This window comes from Grammomys surdaster, unplaced genomic scaffold (genome assembly GCF_004785775.1).
Source record: "Grammomys surdaster isolate TR1022 unplaced genomic scaffold, NIH_TR_1.0 188, whole genome shotgun sequence".
NCBI lineage: Eukaryota > Metazoa > Chordata > Mammalia > Rodentia > Muridae > Grammomys > Grammomys surdaster.
The window spans coordinates 12,741,426-12,761,893 of NW_021604633.1; the positions used below are offsets into that span (position 1 = coordinate 12,741,426).

At 35.9% G+C, this 20,468-nt stretch overlaps 1 protein-coding gene across 4 annotated transcripts in view; it reads left to right on the forward strand.

Annotated features, from left to right (window-relative positions):
• Window positions 1-20,468, forward strand: part of Dgkb (diacylglycerol kinase beta) — a 644,882-nt gene that overhangs the window by 437,439 nt on the left and 186,975 nt on the right. The gene's annotated exons all lie outside the window — the stretch shown is intronic.

Consider the following 20,468-nt stretch of genomic DNA (forward strand, 5'->3'; position numbering starts at 1 on the left):
CACACACACACACACACACACACAAACACACACACACATACACACACATACACACACACACACACTCATAAACATGCACATGACATACACTGGCTGAATATTTTTTAAAGATTTCTTTGTATTACTTTAATTTGTGAGTATGTACACATGCTACATATCTAGAAAGGTGTCAGGAGTAGAGGTATCAGAAGGCCTGGAAGTATGTTTAGAACATGCTTCCATATATATATGGAAGCTTAGCTCATTGTTTGCAACTCTGTTTCATCTGACTAGGAAAATAGAGGGAATATGTAACCCCATTATGTCTCTTTACTCAGTGAAAGCCTGTATGTAGTCATTACATGGTCCTGCTCTGTAGAGGTTCATTGTTCCATAACTCAATGAACGATTCCATAAAAGAACAGGCTTGGCTATGAGAGAAGTGGGTATTGATAGAAGCATATTATTTCCTTAATATGAAGAATGTCCCCAAGCAATTTAAACACAGGGCTTGGAACATGTTTTCTGTAAATTCAGTCTTGTTTGTTTATGTGTGCATGACTGTACATGTGTTTTCAGAGGACAGAGAAGGACATCAGGCATACCCCATTTTCACTCTCCAACCTGTCCCATTGAGGTATGGTTATCCAGCTACTGAGAATGACCTCTTTCCATCTAACAGGGAGTTACAAGCATGTCTGGACACACCCAGCTTTCATTTGTGTTCTGGGGCTTCAATCTTAACTTTTCATGCTTGAGGAAGAAGCACCCTCCTTACCAAGACCTTATCCTAGCACAAGTGTGCAACATTTTGAACATAGAATGCTGATTGTCTTTAAAGATCTACGTGCATTCTCAGTTGTTGAATACTATGCTTTTTGTGTCATAAGCAGCTTTAGACCTGGCTGCCTTTTGGTCAATAAACACACAGAACTAGGGTTCCTCCTACATTGGTGAACATGAAAATCATTTTTGCCTTGAATCCCAAAGTTTTATGGGAACTTTGAATATAGCTAAGAGTACAAAGGGTAATATGAATCCTGGCATTTGAGGACAGAATCACATATAACAAGAAATTAAAATGTCTTTCATTTCAACCAGCTTTTGTGATAAGCTTCACAATTCTCAAAGTGCTCTGATAGGCATTTGCATTTTAGAGAGTTTCTTGATGGTAAGGCATGGTATTTGTGCCATACAAGATACTATCTCAGTAATTAAATGATCTGATATACTTGTTTCATATAATGATTTCATAATCTAATGCAAAAGAGACGATGGCCTCCTTTGTTTACTATGAGACACTTTGTTTTTACTGATTGTCTTTTTCAAGAAATATATTTTTCTTAGTTAAAAGAAGTATATAGTATTTCTTGAGTAACATTTACAGGTAGATTAAAGTTTGTAAATTTTTATTATTTATATTTAGGAAGTATATTTAAAATATATTGTTTCCTAACCAATAAAGTTCTTTCATAAAGGAGGAAAATCAAATCCTAACAGACAATGTGAGGTTGACCTGGTCTGCTACCCTCCAGTGACATAGTCACGTAATTACAGTCCAGGGGAGCAAACTTCAGCCCGCACATTGATGACTCACAAGTGGGAAAACTTATATTGAAGGTACATCTTCCAATGCATATTTTATAACCAAGCCACTTTACTTATTGCAGTGACCTGTGAAGTAGCATGCATTGGTTATGTTGAATCATTTTTAGATGAAAAAGTATTTTTCTTTAACTTTGAGAGATAAGTAATTATATGGGTTACATATAAAGTCAATTTTTTTCATTTATTTTAAATTTACTGAGTTTATTCTATTTAAATAATTTATATCTTAATTTATTGAAGATAAAATAATAAAAATAAAAAGTAAGAATAATACCAATAGACAATAACGTTCAGAATCTGAGATGTTACCTATTTGGTATTCATACTATTAAATATTTTATTGATGTGAAAGTACACATTTAGACATGGTCATTTTCTAACATATTTTACTTTCTGAACTTAATAACATCATTATTCGTGTTCCCATCTATCTCCATATGGTATGTTTGTAGATCAGCTTAGAATGAGCTCCATTAAATTGTTATATCATCAACTATAGGTCTCCTAGAAATAACTTCAAAATAAAGTGTAAATGAGCATAAAACAGAGTAATAATATTAGAAAAAATATTTTCAACCAAAATTAGCTTTAAACTGCCAAGAATTGCATCAAGGATTTTGTAATATATAGAAAGTGAAACAGCAGAATGTAGAAATGGGAATAAGTGATAGGAGTAAACATATTTCATCAATTTATTCATTATCATAAATCAAGGCACTGTTAGATTTGCCTTTATGTTTAGAACAAGCATTTTATTGACTGTCTTTCATAATTAATAGGATTTACTCTTTAAATCAAATTAGTCCACTTTTCCCATTAAAGCCTTAGTGTAAGATCATTTTTTAAAGTATAAAGTGACCTTGACAAAAATGACGGATCGATAACGTGTTGATTAGGAGTCTATTTGCTGTAATAGCAAATGTTTCCTTGCTGTTAGTTCCTGTTGCAACACTCTCAGAGGTCGGAGTTCATTGCTATCTCCTGGCCGTGGTACTTTCTACACAGAAAAAGTTGATCCTACTGAGGCAAAACACTGATGGATGGACCTAGTCATCGGTATAGATTTTCTTAATACTTCTTTAATCAGCTCATTTTTGGATTCATGGTCATGTTAGAGGATATCCATCAGCCGGGCAGGAAGAGAACTATGCTGTTGAATCTAGCATCATCAGAAGTTTGAGTTAAATTTAATCAATGAGGGCATGGGAGACATTCATTATTGCAGGAAAAGAAAGTTTTAATGTGATTGAGTTTTTTAGAAAATAAAAATATATGTGCATATATTTTTCAAATCAAAGGGAAATTGATATCAGGAAGAAAGTTAATGTATAATAGTAATTTATGTGAAAATTTATAGTTTAAAATGCTGAACAGTGTAGCTAGAACATGTTTATAGAACCTATTGGGTCCTTGTCTGAATGTTAGAATCAGTCCTGTGAAATAAGTTTATTTTTGTTACACAAGGTTTTTGTAGCTGTCATAGCTGAGCCAAGGATTGCAAATATTTAAACAATGATATGTTTAATAAATAACAGTCTTTGATGATATAGCCTTCATCAATAATATATGTGGGTGATCTGGACTAAAATAAATCTAATCAAAGAGAAGAAGAGTTTGCATTGGGTAGCCAAGGGGAATGAAGGACAAATGAGATACAATTAAGCAGAGAACAATTTAGTATAATCCTAATAGCAAAGTCTTTAATGATGCTTTGCCGCAGATGAATTTGATTTAGAAATATCTCCCGTGTTAAGTTGTAGAAACCCATCTCTTTAGCCACTTCAGTTTGGACAGGCCAAAGTTAATATGCTGAATGAGAAAATTGGAACTTAGTGAAGGTGCTAAATTACCTAATTGATCTTCTTTGCTATCACTGATTTTTAGATACCAGCATGAATTAAATGTAAGAGGGCTGCTTTTTTTTCTACTTAAGATAATAACAAATGAATTGAATATACAAGTACATACCTTCCTTTTAATTTACTGTACAGCTGAATCAATGTTCCCCAAGGGGTTGGCCAGTTTCTATGAGTCCATATTGTTTTACTCAAAGGCTCTAGGATGGCAGAAGCAAACTTCATGTCATACAAGTCAGGTCAGAAAGTATGTTCATTTTCTTTAGCATACACAGTACACATTGAGATTCTTTTCCTAGTTTAGAGACTACGAAATCATCAAATTGGTAAAAATATTACCCTTGCCAATTCCATAAGGAACACTGGCTTAATACAAGAGTTAAATTAATGATGAGAAGAAAGGATAGATGATGAATCTCAAAGACACTGTTGGCTAAGTTCCAAAAATAAGTATCTGTAATTCTATGAGAGTAGAGTGTGTCCCTGGAATATGTATTAGCATACTTTTTTCTGCAAAAGCCAAAGTTAAAGTAATGATTCTTTGGAAACCATATTCTAAAATCAGTGACATTGTGTAGATTATTGTACTGCAAGTAAAGAATTAATTTCCACAGTGCGTGTAGTCATTATACAAAATTTAATGCTAACCAAGTTGTTGTAAATTGGTTTAATTAATGAGAAAAATAAAGTTTGCTTAGGTATTCAGCCATAGCTGATAAACCCCCTTCCTAAAAATGATTTAGCTTTCTCTAATTAAGTATGATCCTTTATATGAGAGAATATTATAAAATGCTTTCAACAAACTTAGTGTGAGGCATAAAAAGGTGTGATGATTTAAAAGAAAATAGCTCCCATAGGCCCATAGGGAATAGCAGTATTTGGAGGTATGGACTTATTGGAGTGGGTATGGCCTTGTTGCAGGAAGTATGTCACTTGGGCGTAGGCTTTGAGGTATTATTGTTCACTCTAGGCCCAGTGTCTGACTGTCTCTTCCTGCTGCCTGCTGATCCAGATGTTCAACTCTCAGGCATCTCTCCAGCACCTTGTCTGCCTGCATGCCACAAAGCTTTCTGCCTGAGCAATAATCAACTAAACTTATAAACTGTAAGCCAGCCCCTGTTAAATGTTTTCTTTTAGAAGAGCTTGGTGTCGCTTCACAGAAATATTAAAGCTGTAATTATCCCTAATCAAAACAGAAGTCTTCTACTCATTTGAATGTGTCTAATCAAATGTTCTTCAATTCTCATTTGTGAGTTTTAAGGGTATGTTATGATTTTAGCCAATGGTATGTGGAATTTTCAAATAGATATCAATTGAATTATTTGTCTACTCTCCACTCAGATTACAGACATCAACAGCAGGTCTTTTTCCCTTGGTGGATTCATTCTACTAATTCCTACCAGAGCTCCAGTGAGATCTAGAGATATTGCTGCTACATTTTGTCAAGCTTTTACTGCAGAAACAAAGTAAAAAATTGAGTTTATAATCTTATACGAGGATTGCTGCTCTGCTTATTTATATGTTTTTAGCAATCACATGTTGAAAAGTGTATATTCAACAAAAAGTGTATTCAACAAAGTGCATGTACTATTTGCTGATAGTTATGAGGCCATGGGATATTTTAGAGATATACTTATTTAGAAAATTACACCATGATATTAACTTGATAGAGGAATCGTGCTGATTACTTTCTTGTTAATTAGATACAAGCCAGGATAATCTGAGAAGAAGGAACTTCAGAAAATTCCTTCAACAGACTGACCTAGAAGAAAAATCTGGATTTTCTTGATTGATGATTGATGTGGTAGAGACCTAAGCACTGTGGGCAGTGTTTTCCCTGGGCAAGTGGTCTGGAATAGTTTTTTGAACGCCAGTTGTGCTTTCAAGCAGCACTCCTCTGTGGCACCTGCTTCATTTCCTGCCTCCGTAACCCTGCCTAGAGGTCTTGCTCTGACTTCCCTTGTTAATGCAATGCAATGCAATGTAGTGTAAGCAGTTTCCTACACAAGTTGCTTTTTGGTCATGGTCTTTATCAACAACAACAGAGTAAATAGACAACTAGACTGGTACTGTTTATTAGTGTTCCTTTTATAAACGGGTGTTTTTAAACATCAGAAAAGTATATAGAAAATGAACATAGATAACATTTATATCTACTTAAATTTCCTAGATAAGTAGGTCTCCAGAGTTTCCTGACCAACAATAAATAGTCAAATACCAGCAAGATATATGGATTATTGTTTCAAGTATATTGTTGCAAGTAACATATTGAATTTATAAATGTACTCAAAGTTATCACTATTATATACATTTTCAAAAATTTATCAAACAATAATTATGTTTAATAATTTGAACTTTCATGGCAATGGTAAAGAAAAATCAGTTAAGAACATTCAATGAGTTTTGCAAACAATGTCCATAATTTTGATCTCTCATTTTTATACAATTAGTGGAATCTCTCAATATATTTTTCAACCGAAGATTAGAATGTGATCATAGTTGATACCTAGCACTCATCTTCATATTAGATATATGTCAGTACACTAAATACTGAAGAAGAGATCATACAACTCAACGTTAGACATGTATCATATCTAAAGGATGGGGATGAACCATTTCCTGACAACATTCTGCCTTCTAGATGCTCAGCCCTCCAATAGTTACAGAACGCAAAAGGTGACAGAGGCAGAAGGCTGACTCATCTTCACTGGACCAGATCTATCATACAGGGTAGAAAACAAAATAGAGAAAAACATATCTCCATAAAAAGTTAACTGTAGCTCTAACTCTCAAAAGCAATTTGATTCTTTGTAGCTCTATTTTTACCCATCCAGTAACTAACTAGCTAGTAGAAGTAATAAATAGGTCAAGCTGAATAAATACCAGTTTCATATTGTTTTTTAAATATATTTTTCCCTAGAGCAGATGGCCACATAATTTACTGTTTTCTATAAAATAAACTTTCTATATAATGAAGAGCCAAAACAATGTTAAAATTAAAGCCCTATTACTTGGGTGGGGGAAAGAAGTGGCAAATATTTTGCCATGAAAATAATTGTCTCTCTGCTTGCTTTAAATGAGGACCTTTGCACACGTGTTCTAATTCTCAAATTTCCTGTGGATGTTTAAATTAAATGAATTGTATTTACCCTTGTCAATTATGTTATGATAACTTTACTTAAATACATCCTCCAAAATGTTCTAGCCGAAATGTGGATGAAGATGTGATGCCGAGCACCTGCAGCCCTCGATGTGTCATTCAGCCTCTGCTTTCTTTTTGTATGGGTTATTTTAATAAAGGAGCTCACACTTCACCAATATATAAATTAAAACTTTTCCAGTGATCATAACTAATCGCCTTTGGCACTGATCAGGAAAATAACAGATTTCATGAAGGTTATCTATATAGGATATTTTAAATGAATGATTTCAACTTTATCCTAACCTCCTAATAAGCCAGGAAACAGGAAGGGCATGTGGAGGAGAGGACAGAAAACACTAAGCAAGGAAGGGGGTCAGTCGTTTAAAATAATTATTTTGCCTCTCAGTAGACTCATTCTAAGTCTCCTCTTCAAATTTTATTAGCAAGAAATTAAAAATTACTATGTTGGGTGGTGATACATGCCTTTGATCTAGGCACTCAGGAGGCAGAGACAGGTGTATCTTCTTGAATTGGAGGCCAGCCTGGTCTACATAGAACTAGTTCTCGAACAGTTGGTGCTACACAGAGAAACCGTGACTCAAAACAAAACAAAACAAAATTACAATTAAACTGTGTAAACCATGAAAGACCTTTCATGAGCTTCTGAGGGGTGAGGGTGGCGTTTTGGTTTGCTGGCTTCGGAAAGGAGGGTATTAAGTCATTGGTATTATTCTGAGTCATGCAAGTATTAGTTGAATACATGAGATGGAGAAGTCCAAGCCCTAAAAGTTCCGAAGCCAAGTGTGTGCACTACAGCCTACCCAGAACTGAGCTAGTGACACATTTTGTCTTGAATCAGCAGTACTGTATGCCTTCTCATATCCAAATTATTGTCTCAGCCCCATGTAGGGGTCTTATACTGTTTGCCAACCAGCAGAACTCTGACTCTAATTTGTCCTCTCTGCTGAAAGTGATTCAGCGTAAAGTGCGTTCAGAGGGTGGCTTCATCTTTGAACTTTAACAAGGGCTGCTGATGGATGTGGTCCATTTAAACGGACAACAGAGAGCCGAACTAGATAACGAACTTATTATTTCTCTCAGAGGATTATAGGTTACTCCCAAAGGAGTGCAGTAAGCCACAGCAAATCCATATCTACTGGCTAAACAATAGCCAGAAGGCTGACTAGAAATATTGATTTACTTTCTAGGCTATTTAGGCCTTAATGGCGGAGAAAAGCTGAAGTGCTGTTTACCTTTCTGCCAGAATCGACCAAACAACCAGTCCATTTTTTACAGGTTTTTGATTGATTTCGCTTAGAGGAATTAGAGGTGATTTATTTTTAAGCTGAAAGCAAGTCGTAAATATCTCCAACGGCACAGGTTCCCTGAGAGGAAATGTTAAGTGGAAATACTGAGAGGAACTTTGTTGCGGATCAATGGGGACAGGTACCAGGCTTCGCTGAGAGCTGTCGGGTGGGTGTCATATACCTTTCCACAGCCCTGTCAGGACTATAATCTCTGGGCTTCTGCTCCTCTTCTTTTAAAAGCTCTCAAGTTCACCAGGCTTGAATAAATTTAATCGCCTGACTGAATTTCAGCCAGATGCACCCTGCTGACTTTCAACGGGTCCTAGATGGGACAGCATAATGGTGTGTGAGACTCGTAGGGTGCATTTTCGATGTTTGATGGGTGAAAACAGTAATTTATCACACAAGTGGCAATTTTCCATGATTCTTCAATCCCACACACAGAAAATGTGTAACTCCAACAAAGGAACGAGGCAGACACACAAAAGAGAGCTCATCCAAAGGGCCGTTGTGTGACTCTGACTTTTACAAAGTCATCCAAAATTCTACTTGCTTGTCTGACGTTTACAAACACTCCAACGCTTAAATCAGTGCTAATATTGAAAGATATCTTTCAAGACTAATGACACAAATCGGTTGTGATGTACTCTTTAAGCTGCAAGGTGTGAGGAGGTCCTGAGGAAAGGGCAAGGGGTGTTTCAAATGATCTTTCAAGAGTGCTTGCCTTCAAGCTCTGAATTGGTTAACAAAGGGGTAAAGAAGAGTAGTAGCAATTCTGTATAAAAGCCTGAGGTTCCCTGTTGGCAGGCAAGGGAGAATGTCGTTCAACAAGCTACCAGTTTCATCTTTGTGCTTTTCTGTCTACCCTCTTCATTTGTTTAAACGGTGCTACTTGAAGAATTCTCATTTTTCCATAATACCAAAATTATTTTACAGCCATTTTTATTAATAGAAACCAATTCAGAACCTCAGGACTCGTCAGTTTATTTATTTACATGTTTTTAGAACATATAGTCATCTTTATGTCATAAGAATTGTCCTTGGAAACGAAAGAGTTCCATCACTGTGTATTGAAAGAAAGCTTCCATAAGACTTCAAATTTTATGAACTAATAATACAACCAAATAACGCTTTCAGCCCAGAAGAATGGTATGCTTCCTTTCATCTTTCTTCTTTTAGTTATCTGTTATAGTTGCTTAATCTATTAAAAAACAAAAAAACAAAACAAACAAACAAAAAACAATGTCATGAGGAAGTTTTGTGAGATGTGTCTCCAGTCCTGATATTTAGGCCAGATAGTCACCAGTTCATGACCAATCTGAGCCCTGTAGTGAAGGTGAAAATGAACACACCTGCGTTAACATTCATTTTCTAGCTTAAAATTATACAGGAGCATTTGCCTAATCTGCAAGGAAGAATCCCCCACAGTTCTAGGCAACAGTATTTCCTAACAGGGAGAACTTGAAAGTTACCTCAGCTGGCAATGCAAATCTATAAAATGGGAATAAAAGAATAAGACTTACTTCCTAATAGTATTGAGAAGATGAACATACATGTGCAATAAAATGCATGTGCAATAAAAAATGGTGACCAATTATTTGCATATTTAGTCCCAACATTGGTTTCCCCAAGCATAAGTATTTTGGTTTCATGATATGTCCTATACCCTTCTTGTTTTCTCTTTGTACTAAGTGTCATTAAATTAATATCCATTAGTCTATAACAAACCAGAAGGTGTCTATTTGAAGGATCAATTAAAATTATGAACATTGACGTTTACAATCTGTTTCTGTTTTTATTTGTCTTCTTCTTTTGTCTACTGTCTCTCTCAAGATGCCTGAACCTTTAGAAGAGGCTAGTCCTCCTGGTGAGACAGTGTACTTGTACATGTTGATACGCTTAACAGCTTAGTTGCTAGAGGTCTGCAGAAGCCGTTAGCTACAGTTCGGCAGAATTTCTGTTGATCCGGAGCACTGCATTTCCCTAACTAGGCTGCCTCAGTGGGAGAGAATGCACCTAGTCCTGCAGAGACTTGATGTGCCAGGAGGATACCCATGAGGGTTTTGGGGTGGCAGGGGCGTTCCACCCTCTTAGAGAAGGGGAGGAGAAGACGGGGGAGGGACTATGAAAGGGGAGAACCTGAGGCGGGACAGCGATCCCGTTATAACATGGGATTACATCTGCGGTCTGATTTCATTCTTTCTCACCCATACTTTTGACTAAAATTTCTGCTTCAAAAGCGATTCCTGTGGTCAGGATCGCCTTCCCACCACAGGTCCCTCCTGCCTGATAAATGAGAAGGGAATAAGAGTTGATGCAGGCATCATACATTAGGGCAAAAGGCCACAAGCAGCCCAGACTTTCCCTACATGTGGAGGAGGTGTGAGACGAATCATTTTCTTCTTAGCTTGGGAATTTAAACAGAGATACTTGCTAAGGAAAAGTATGAAATTTGAAGAAATCTTTTAAAAATCATATCTGAAAGTGAAATACACCAGTAAAGAAAACAACAGCTGTTACTATGGAGCTGAGCTGGGTTTAAAACGCTAGCTTAAGACAATGATTATAAATGCAATATTGCCTCATCCCGTCCCAGGCTTCCAGGCCCACAGCAACTCAGAGAAAATTTCCCACATGCCATGTGGAACTGCCGTTCTGAAATATAGTAAAGTTCATATGTTCAAATAAGTTCAAAGAAGTCCCATCCTCTCAGTCTTAGAAATTCAGTGAATTTCAGTTTTTAAAAGCTCTGCTACTATGCTTTTTCAGAACTTAGTTTTGTGTTTGTTTGTTTGATTGTTTGTTTGTTTCAGTAAAATATACTGTTTTCTTCTATTTGAATGAGGATGCTGAGAGCAGTACCATTTGCAGTATTTGGACCTTTCTCCCTAATAACAATTCCAGAGCACAGTGCTGTTGCTATGACTGTTGTGATGTACAGTTTGTACGCATTCCTCTTTTCATTTATGTCAGCTACATTCTCATAAACAAACCACACGCTTTCTGAAAGTGTCAATGGAGAAATAAATTATCTGTCCGTTAACAGGTTCTTCCAAACGACACACTCAAGGCCATTCTCTGCAGGTTATTTACAGTTTGTATACTAGTTTTTGTGCAGTGGGATAAACAAGTCTCCCAGCCTCTTTCTGAACTTCTCATTTCCATGTGGCTAAGTCATGACTGAGAAGACAAATACAAAGTTTTTCGGGGGACATGGAGGATGCTCAAAAGTGGATAACCTAATTATAATGGAGCATCCCTTTTTGTCCCTTAGATATTCTTTTTAACCTGGGTCATTACCCTACTATTAAGATGTTACAATGGAAGGCCAGCTAGACATATTCCATGGTGACATAGAGAAAACAGTTCATATCACATAACCCACAATATTTTTTCTAAGTGAAATTCTCACCTGCTCAAACTAATATCGTTTTATTTGGCTAAAATGATCTCAACTGAACTTCTGAGACCCTGGAAACTGATCCTACGCCTCACTTGATGATTACATAAAAGCTTATCTTCCTTGGGTATTGCTTCTGGTCCTGGTGTACCTTAGATGGCCAAGGTAATGATTTCCTCTAGAAGAGAAGGAAAAAGAAGTTGGAATGGCACTCAGGGGCTCCATGATCTCAAATAATCTTCTCTAAGAGTGAAATGAAGCAGTATGAACAGGAACCATGATTTTAAAACTGTCTTTGAATCTTACTACAGGCCTTTCTCTGCAGGCTGTTACACAATAAAAGAGAGAGCTCTAATTGTGCCCCTGGGAAGTTCCCCAGCAATCAGAACAAGCCATGACAATGTTCAGTGTCTTCACTAGACAGTACAATGTCACCATACTTTTATTCTATTTTTAATATCCTGGAGAAAACAAAGTAGGGAACTATTGGCTGAGTCAATATGAAATTCCATATCAGGAAACTCTTTACCTTCTGGACACCTTCTGTTATTTTTTTTCTGACTCTATAAATACAAGGGAAACTTGAGGTTGTGAAATCTCATAAGATTTTTGGTCCTTTATATCATATATATTCCTTTTATAAAAATTGTTCTCCAAGTGCTTAACTTCAAAAGAGTTGCTATATTGTCCATAATAAAATGGTGTGCATTTCTGACTGGTCATGAATAAAAATAAGAACAGTTAAAAAGGTATTTCCCTGTGAGAAATACCAGGCTCTTCCTTCTATTAGACAACCTATACTTGTACTTTGGTATTTGTATGTGCATGTGTGCATTGCAAATAGCATAGTGTGTACATCATTGAGAATGGAGTACTGATCAGATATCTGTCACTCTAAAAGTACCTGAAATAATCAACAGATCTTAAGAAAGAAAGTGCTGTCTTTGGCTTCCAGGATCTGACCCATTATCCTCTAGGTTTCTGGAGAGCATTTCTGAAGAGAGCAATGCAGAGCAAATCTTCTCATTGACGACCTAGAAGATGAAGATTGCTTGAAATCCCAGAGGTCCATTCAGGACCTCACCCACAGAGGTCTAACGATTACCCACTATGTACTCTTACCCTTCTCAGCATGCCTAGTGGATGCAAGCTGGAGATAAATCACCAATCCATAAGCCTTTAGGAACATTTGGCCGTTACCACACTGTAGTAAATAGATACTACTAAATGCAAAAAGAAAAGAATATATTTAAGCTAATTAAAAGATGTCTTCCTCGCTATCATATAAGTGTTGGTAATAAATCTTTTAGGAAAAAGAATGCCATCTTCTATATATCAATGCACAAGAACTCTACTAATTACAGGTAACAAAGTCCAGAATCATACACTGTCTCACCTCAAGAGATGCCCTTTCCTGTTACACTTGCATGCAGTCTTCATCCTTCAAACCAGCAGCAATCAGGCAAGCACTAGTATACTAAGAGAGATGAGATGTCAGATAAACCTGACTTTCATTCCTAAAACTGAATTGTATCCATAAAATGGAAAAGGACAATGGCTGTTATGAATCTATAGAAAATGCATACCGTAAGAACAAAAGAAGGACTTCTAACAAAATGACTACCTTATTACCAAAAGGTTAAGGAATAAAGAACCAGCATTCTGAGTTTGAGTGTTGTTACACTTTAACACGGTAGAATGTAGAAATGAGGCAAAAAGCACCATCATAATCCTAGCCTAATTTCAATCAGTAAAATATCATTATTAAAGCATAACTTAAAAACAGGAGAAGATGGGGAAACTTACATTCTGACAATGATAGAAAGGATTCTTATTAAATCTAAATGGAAAATTGGTTGGAACAAATTCTACTTCTAAGATTCTATTTTCTCGTGTCTGAAATGTATATAAAAGCTGTTCATGCTACAAGGAGTTGCCCTTTGAATTGAATTTAGGAGTACATGCCGAGCCCTCCATGTGGCCTCTGACTGCAGGCGTGCAGTAAGTCTTTGCTACTTCAGTTATCCTTAGAGTTACATCTGAAATTGTCAAGTTCTAATAAAAAAGAACAAATGGAGGTACATAAAATTCTAAAACTGAAATCTATTTATGTCATGGCTTAAAATGAGCTATCAAAAAACAATCATAGCGCAACATGGAGACCAGATCCCAATACAGGGATCTTACCTGATGAGGGATGTATAAAGACAAGGAGCCTAAGCCCCCATCCTGTGGCTTCCTCCTTTTTACCAACCTGCATTAAATGTAGACTTTCCAATTAGCTTTGGCCTGTCATCCATGGGGCTTTTTCATATCTAGACATACTTTTACAGAGTAGTTTTTGACCACATATGCCACTGATGGCATACATATCCCATCTGCCACACAGAAGCAAGTTGTCTTGGCTCTAGAAGTGACCAGCGATCAATATAGGCAGAGAAATAGAGGTTGCATGTTACTTGTAGTGTAGTCTGGAAAGTTGAAGACCATGGGAATAATAAAATCTGTATTCTGGAAATGAGGAAGAAGAATTAATGTTGAGAAGGGGAGGAGTTGGAGACAGAGACAGACAGAGAGACAGACAGGGAGAGACAGACAGGGAGAGACAGACAGAGAGAGAGACAGACAGACAGAGAACTGAGAACTGAATGAATTTCAGAACAAAGTCACAAGAAGGTACCTTTGGATCATGTGGAAAGCCACTAACCAAAATAGGGTGCATTTCTTTACTGAGGTAGAAAATCAAGAACCTAATGGAATATAACCTTTAATTCTTATCATTTAAGTCACAAAGTAGTCACAATGCATGTGATTTCTCTGTATGTTGGACAAACGTAATAAAACATAAAAGTGAAAAATAAAACATAAGCTACACTTTGGTGAGTTTGGAATGTGTGTGTGTGTGTGTGTGTGTGTGTGTGTATCTGTGTGTTTGTGTGTTAAATTTATTACTTTGTTTTTTATCTAGTGAAAACTGTGGTAGCAATCACTAAAATAGACCATTACTATCTTGTCAAGTTGAACCCACATAAAACCTATATGGACTATTTTGGTTTTCATATGTCAAAAGTCTAAATAAACTTGTCTGATTTTGGAGCCTGGTTTTCCAAGCTGTTCTTGTGGTCTTATCAGGAGTTTCTGGAAAGAGTATACTTAAGTTTCCTTACCTTTTAAAGTCCTTAACTCTAACTATAACGTCAAGGTTCGCTTTAGCCATGTAGCAAATGCAAGTTTTAAAGACTGTATTTTACTGACCATTCCAATAAAATGCAATGTGGAAGGTCTGAGAAGGGTTAAAATAGTAACTTTATGCAGGAATATAGATAGTGTGGAAAGATATAGATAGTTCTGTAGCACAGACTGGTTTTGAACTTGAGATCTTGACACCACAGTTTTCCATGTTATCTTAGATTACAAGATGTAACACAAGGGCTAGCTTGAAGTTCTTTTTGTTTTAATAATAGTCACACAGTGTTTTAGGTCAAGAAGCTAACTAAAACTACGCTATCATCATAGCCATAATATTACATAAGTCTGATTTATAGAAATGACAAAACCCACTACTGGTACAAGAAAGCAGAAGGAAGTCAAAGAGTAGAAGCAATCTCACGAGTCTATAGCATCAATTACCAGGGAGTTTTCTGCATTCTGTGGCACCCTAGTATTTCTAACAAAGTTGAGAACCATGTCATTTTATTTAAATAAGCCACTAGTTGTGTTGCTTTTTATCTACATTTCTTCATTCTAATTTCAATGACTTCTACCTATTTGTTTTCCAATTAATCCTGATTTAAAACATGATGCTACTATCCACAGAAGAAAACAAAGGTGTGTATACATTGAAAGCCTATTTTAAAGTCTTTCCAGGATGGAAAGTGAATCATTAAATGTAGTTTTATGTGAGCTTTGCACATAGCTAAGTATATAAAAAGTAATATGCCACTTAGCATTTGAGGATAAAACCACATATATTCAGAGCTTGTAACTCTTCAGCTTATCAGCTCTTAAGATGGGCTTCATGGTTATTAAAGCAAATGTGTAATATCAACTTAGAAGAATTATTAAATTAAAAGCAGCCATTTAATGCCTTCTGAAATCATGAAGTAGAAGGTCGTTTGACAACGATCAAAATATTCTTCTATTCTTTTTTCTCATTCTTCGAATTGCCAAATTTCTCAAGAAAAAACAAATAAGTGAAAGTTAGGGAGACCTCCCATAATTCCTTGAAACTACCTAATGACAGATTTCATCATAGAATTTCTAGTAGTGATGGTGCTTGAACTCTAAAAGTTGGTTCAACAAAAATAATTTTATACATGTTTAAGGACTTACAGATGATGAAAAGAAATCGAGGCCTTTAGTTAAAGAGGGTTTCAAAACAAACACTTGCTGAATTCAGCATAATGAGACAAGAAAGGGAAGCCAGAGAAATGAATTTGATATGCAAATAACACATTTGGAAAAGAAGGTTAGTGTTATGGGGAAAGTCTTAAAAGTGCATATGCACTGGAGCAGTCTCCAGTGCTCTTGAGAAAGATGTTGATAAAAACTTGGGAAAACAATAGTTTCATTACTTGACATTTATCACAATCTCATTGAAATCTACTTCATTTTCAGTCAAAATTTCCTCCTATACTTCCAGATCCCATTTGTTAACAGCCACCTACTCTATTAAAATGTACATATTTATTCATAATGGACAAAAGAAAAAAACTGTCATTTTTGTCTTAATTGTATTTGCACAATAATCATGTAAAAGAGATCCTGAAGAAAATGAGTTATTTATCTAGAACAAATTACTTTTTTATTACTTCTGAGGTTTCTATTTTCAATATACAAAATATTATACACCTCCCCTAATAAGGATGTTTTATTCAGACATGTGTCTTGCTTAAATGATATTAGTCTCTAGCGAAACATAGGACTTTAAACAAATTTTAGTCCTATACAAATATTGTCTATGTCATTGTCTAGAATATAAGTGACATTTTAAATCATTGGAGATACTACTCCAACAATCAATAATTTTTTAAAGACAATTTTATTTTGTAATAATTTTAGATTCACAAAAAAATTACCAAGATTGTACAGAGAATTCCTGCATGTGTTTTATCTCTGTCTCCTTAAAGTTAGTATCTTATGTAATCATAGTATATGTGCCAAACTTAAACATGAATATTCAAAAGTAAAAAATTAACCTTCCTATTTTTTTCTCTGTTTATTTGGGCAAATGGATCAGAATATCATTTTCTCTTCTCCTGGGAATTATGAGACTTCTAAATCAATGTCAAAATCATTACTACATCAAAATTCATGGGATAGGAAAGAAATCTTGGAGCCTAGAATTCAATACCCTTGTCTGCTGTTGAGCTGAGGCTTTCTAGAAGTCAGTTATCTGAATGGTAACAAAGAGTTTGGGCAGTGTTTTCTGTACAGTCTAAATAATCTCAAGTGTTTGAGACAAGAACTCAAATATTCAAACTACACTTAAAAATCACAGGATGATGAGGTCCTTCTTCTATGAACTGTGCACTGGAGAGATAGAATCTCAGAACATTATAGAAGAAGGACCCTAAGGGAAGGAATACACTATATTGTCTAAAAAGTGCCTCTAAGGGCTGATCTCAAGACAGGGCTGAGAAGGAGTCTCCACACAGGCAAGGAAAAAATAACACATTCATGGTAGAAGTAAAGGTGGGATTTACTAAGAATCCCAGGTGACCTCAGAGTGATATTGCAGAGTTTAGGGACCTATATAGGGACAGTGGCAGACATCTCATTTTCCCCAGAATGATGGGACTCTGGCTGTGGTTATTGCTTTGACATTTACTATTTTGGTAGCCTCCCTTTGTGGCTCTATTTGATACAAAGCTATCAGTATATTTTGTTATCATCTTCACTTTTACATGCCCTATAAAGATAAAAATATGCACTCAGTAGTTTTAAAACAAAGACAAAAGCATAAGTCCAAAGGAGAGAAAGCATATATTTTAAATCATAATGCCAACCAAAAGAGGTTAGTAAGACTACCTGCAATGCAATTTTTCATTTTCACTTTAAATTAAATCATGGGATTAAAACAATTTTCCTTTTTCTTCCTCTTTTCACAGCTTAGTACATTATAATCGCTATGACATTGAGTGATTGCTAAGTTAATGAGGCCATTGTTAGAGTTCTCTACAAGTTTGGAGCTAGATTTATAAAAGGTACATTTGGCTGCCTGGCTGCAAGGCCTTATTCTTGTTACATTTGCTTTGAAACAGCCTAATCAGGAAACAGTTTTACAGGATGGGTCAAAAGATGAAATTCCTTGAATAAAAGCTCCAAGTATCATGAGACAAAATGACCTCAAAATTAGGGGTGTTCAGGGTTCAGAGCCTTTAACCTATAATCTGTGCAGTGTACCATAATAGTACTTGAGCCTGTGAACTGCCCATGTTATTTTGCTTAAATATCTCAGAAACTGAAATTACCAAGTTTTCGAAGTAGTTTTGCCACTTCGGTCTCTTGTAAAACTTTCTCCTGGCTTTGGGAACTAGTAAAGAGTCTCAAACTCATACAAATAAAAATAAAATTAAGTAAATAAATAATAGATAAACAATATGAAAGAAGAAAAAAAAGAAAGGAAAACCTAATTCCAAATTTGATCATTTATAGGAATATACTATCTGCCTATTAGAATAAAATTTTTATTTGTGTGTTCTCATTCCTGTCAACTTGATGGCACATGTCTTTAATCCCAGCACTAGAGAGGAATAGGCAGGCATATCTCTATGAATTCAAGGCTAACCTGATCTATAAAGTGAGTTCTAGGACAGCCAGAGGTACAGTTTAAGACCCTGTCCCCCAAAGCAACAACAACAACAACAACAAAAACAACAACAAAACAAACAGAAAATTTTACTCACTTACCTACCTTTGTAGAAATTTTAAAATAACCCAATCAACCTGAAAAGAGAAATTTAGGCCACAATGCACATAAAGTAGCTTTAACTGGGTTTCCTATTGAAATAAGAAACACGTGCTGAAGAAAGAGGCTGGGATGGGAAAGCTGGCATTTTATAGAGGGTCCATTTCTATTCAAGTCTCTGAAATGTAAAACTAGTCACAGTGCTCTCATTAATTTGCAAATCATTCAGTGTCATCTTTGCTATAAAGAACTGGACTCTTAATGGGTTTAGGGAGAAAAGAAAATTATTTCTATGGCTTAATTTAAAGTGAAAAATTGCAGTTAGTAACTTTGCTGATTTTGAGGAGTCTAAGAAAATTTTATCGGATATAGGATTATGTTTATGGTAAGAATATACACATATTTTTAGTATTTTTGATACAAGAAGGATGAAAATGTATTGAAAATAGGCATGATGTTTACTTCCATTCAGCCTTCCTCTCTCTTTGTGCCTTTCTCAATGAAGTTAGGACCTGACTGTGAACTACTGTGAGCGTGCAATGTACACTCAGTGTTACAGCTTTCTCCATTGTAACATAGAGATATGCTCAGTATGTAAATATTTTTGAATTAAATGTATCATTTCTGTAAGACACATAGAACAAATTCAGAACATTCTCTCCATACTCACATTCACTGAAGTCTGAGGTCCTATGGGCACAATATTTCACAGCCTGAAGTCTTAGATTTTCTTCAGCCTTCATGTGTGTTATATCATAGACCTCATTTTGATGTTCTGAGCTGGTATGTGACAAGTACCTTGGACCAGAAAGGCCCAAACTGTTTTTCTGTTTTGGAGTGGAAGAAAGATAAAGATTGAAAACTTACTATTCACAAAAAGAAATGAAAGATGTCTTGTCACAAGAACTGATTCTGTTCTAGGAGTGCCTTAGGGCTAGCGATAGCTTGAGACATAGTAAGAGAAGATTGGGAAATAGGAACTTCTAGAAAGAAGAAAAATCACTTATAAAATCTATAAAATACAACAGAGGGACAATTTGCTTTTGCTTCATTGGCCATGTGGAAATACTGGATTGTCAGAACAAGGCTTATTTGCCACTGGTATCTTTGGCTGAAGTCCAGTTATGCTTTAAACATTCAGGGATACACAAGAAAGACCCTTACAATGAAAAATTATAAACTCCAACAGTGTGGAGATAAAGAAAGATAATTCACATAAGACAAATTAAGAAGTTCTGTATGGCTACGTCTTATTACATCACACTTGTTAAAATATGCAGAAAGAATATAGATAATGAAGGACTCTGTAGGTTTCATTAGACTCTATCCTAAATTAATACAAAGTCCGTGAAGAATTTTAATCAGGACATTGGGGTGGAAAGTCAGGGGTGTGGAGTCAGATGCAGTTGACAAGAGCTAGTTTCTACTTGAGATGTTAGTAAAATGGCAGTTTAGGTGAAGCAAATCTCAATGGTAGTTGCTATTACAAAGCCAATTTAAGACCCGAGAAAGTAGGCTGCCACATCGACTTTATGAGAGAGTACCCTTCCAAATCTTGGAGATTGAGAGGGTTTATTTTTTAAACTAGTCTTTGCAGAAGACATGCTATATTAGCTGCAGCCTTTTCAATAGGATCATTTCTTGCTAACCTCCCTTAAATAAAAATTAAAGGAAAAATTCTAAGGAGTTTGCTTGGAATTGTTAATATGTGCCCACTGACTTGTATATTACTGTGTAAACCACTTCTGAGTAAAATTGAGAATGAAACACCATCGGCAGTGGAAGTCTTCAGTTTGAGAAAGTTTAGTTGTTGAGTTTAACCTGGTGGATCATACAAGATCCACACAAGCTAGATGTATGATCAATGGCATGAGAAATAGAAACTGTCTGTCAATTGTCTGGGATCCTTCAGAAGGGCAAAAGGGTGTCACTGAACAAAGTGGGTTACAGATTAAGATTTCCAGGTTTGGTGGCTCTGCGCTTGACCACATTAAGAAACTATCGCTATGGTGTTCCCTTTTGGGAGTGAGAAGTAGACCGTGGTTTAGGCAAGAATTTCTGAAAAAGAAATTCTTTAGGCAAGAATTTCTGAAAAAGAAAGCAAGAGCCCAAGGGGAAATAGATTTTAAAAATAACCACAGTTTTCCACGACCATGTAAATTAAGTCCTGGTCACCTCGCCACGCACACTCTGCTCAAAGTTCCTCAGAGATCGAAAACAAACTGGATGATGCAAAAGATAGAGTGGATAGACAAGTGTTGCCTTT